The sequence below is a fragment of the Calidris pugnax genome, unplaced genomic scaffold, assembly GCF_001431845.1.
Source record: "Calidris pugnax isolate Ruff unplaced genomic scaffold, ASM143184v1 scaffold262, whole genome shotgun sequence".
NCBI classification, from domain to species: domain Eukaryota; kingdom Metazoa; phylum Chordata; class Aves; order Charadriiformes; family Scolopacidae; genus Calidris; species Calidris pugnax.
The window spans coordinates 1,576,476-1,579,058 of NW_015091043.1; positions in this window are offsets into that span (position 1 = coordinate 1,576,476).

Sequence of the window (2,583 nt, forward strand, 5' to 3'; positions counted from 1 at the left end):
TTCAATTTCTTCCTCCCCCCCCCCCCTTCCAGTTTTTTTACTGTGAAATAGTCAGATTTAGTTGGATTGCAGTAGCATCTAGAGGCCGCTTTTGCATGTGCATGCCCGGAGTGAAAAGGCAGCGCAGGCTGCACAGCACTCAGCCTTCAGTGGATGAAATGGAGAGGCGTTTCTAACCCCTCTAGCACAGAGAGATTTCTAGAGAGATTACTGACTTGCAGCTACACAAGACGGCAGTGCCTCCAGCCCATAATGAATGACCAAGCCCATTTAAAATACTCCTTGTGTTTCCCAAGATACGAGAAAGCTGCAGAGAGAGTTCTCCTGAAATCAAATCTTTGCTTATGAACCATCACCGCAGTAATGACTCTGGCTCCCGTAGCTGCTGACAGTATCTGCTATTTCTGCTGTTTCACAGGTGTTGTTATTAGAAAGGCTTTCAGCATCAGCGCAAGCAGCTCTCTTGCTGCTGGTTAGGAGCCTTTAGGAAGCAGTCAAATCCTTCTTTTTTTTTTTTTTTTTTTTTTTTTTGTGTGTGTGTGTATCAGAAATGGTTATGTATGTATATGTATTTCTTTTCCCCACACAACAGCTGACCTTGTTTCTGGACTCAGCACTGTGATTTAGCACAGGGACTAGGCTTCGACATGCTGAAAACTCTTGTTAAGTATTCAGCAGGCCATTAACTTTGGAAAAATGCTTGATTTCATCTTCTACCTATTTTCAAAGCAGGCTACCAAGTGTCTGCAAGGGCTGACCAAGAAGCACGTTCTGTTACAAGCTCTATCTGGTACCTGGTTTCTCATCCATCCATGAAGTACTGTGACAGGTCGTAATCATTTCACATCACCTGGATGCACAGGCTGCATCCAGGCTGGACAGCTGCAGGCTTGAGACAGTGTGCTCAAACTGCACATGTTCTTCCCTGATGGTAGAAATAGGATGGTTTGCTTGACCCACCGGTTTAAAAGCAGGTCTTCAGAATGTAAAAATTGTTCCTCCACTGCTATGGCTATAGATTTGTGTAGCTTCGTTATAAACTGGATTCTACTCAGCTTTTTGGGACAGCAACTTCCTGCACATGTTTACAGTTCCTGTTCCATGCTCAGCCAGTTGCCCAGATACCACTCACAACAACCAAGATTAACTTAAAAGTAATCAAAGCTGCAAGGAAAGGATGAGCTGACAGGACTTAGGTCTCTGTGGCAAGACCTACAACCCCAAGCATGCAGCAGTGTGTTTTAGTGGGACAGTGCAAGTATGAAGATACATGGTGGGAAGAATGCATCTGTAAACTGGGAATTACCACTGCCAAGCATCCCTAAAAAGGTCTCACCTAGTATGGTCACTCAGATTTGCTGGTTATGACCTTCTCACTAGTGACTCTAGCTCCTGACGCTTGAAGGAAAATAGCAGTCCTGTGCTCACGGGGAAAGGCTGATCTGTACATGAGATGGAATTACATGAAGGCAAAACGATGACACACATTAAAAAAAAGACGTATGTCAGAGTCCACCTTCAGGGAAGTGATGTAGTTAAAGCAGCTATGTTCAGTTGCTTTGATTTCTATTAGTGACTTCAGACTTGCTTACTCAGCCCTGAAAGAGTGACTTGTCGTTTATTCAAGGCTAATATAATTAGTTCTCAGTCCTCCACTCTTGCTCTAACTAGAAAATATAGGGAATCTTCAGTAAATCTTTGAAACAGGCAAATATTGAGGGTTCAGGGAGATCACGTGGTCCAACAAAGTTTAATGAATGTAACTTCTATGAGACTTGGCCGTGCTGCTCCGCGGTCTGAAACGCGTTTGGGTAATCACACACAGATGTGCTGAATCGCATGAGATAGGGAAGCAGTTTTCACATCCCTCAGTCTGGAAAAAATGTCTGTTTCCAGAACAAACCATGTGCTCGATTTTGTGAATCGATTCAAATCATAAGTATGCTTAACATGTACACACGTTGATATATTTGTATTTAATTCTCAGCGTTCATACAGTTTCAACTGAGTGTCTGCAAGATTAGTCATACAGACCCAGAAAAGTTAGACATCTAATTCCTCTTCAGTCTGGGGCTGGAAAGTACCTCTGGTGTTTTTAATTAAAAAATAGAAATTCAGGGAATTTACAGTTAAGATGTCTCCTCACTCTATTGCTTCTCTGTGCAGCATACTGTGGTGTTCTTTTAACAATGGATAATTTAATTTTGGATTGGAAATGTGCCGAATCTTTCAGTGCAGTGGATGCTTTGAAGGAAGTGTTAGATGAGACCACAATTAATAGTATCTTAGTAGGGGGGGAGAAAAGTTTCTTCATTATCTGAGGTAGGAATAATTACAGAACTTGAAAAATGTTTTCATCGTGCACTTCTTATTGATCAGCTTTTAAATATAGTCTAATTTCCTAAAACACCACTGCCAGTAGTGCATTGCTAAAGCAGAACAGCTCCAGCAACACGTGCTGGAATTTGACTTCTTGTTCATTTGTTATACAGGGACTGTCCGAAGCCCAGTGCTCAGGTGTAGGGGAACTGTTCAGAGCAGGACACAGAGAAATCTGAGCAAATAACACCACCACCCACCATT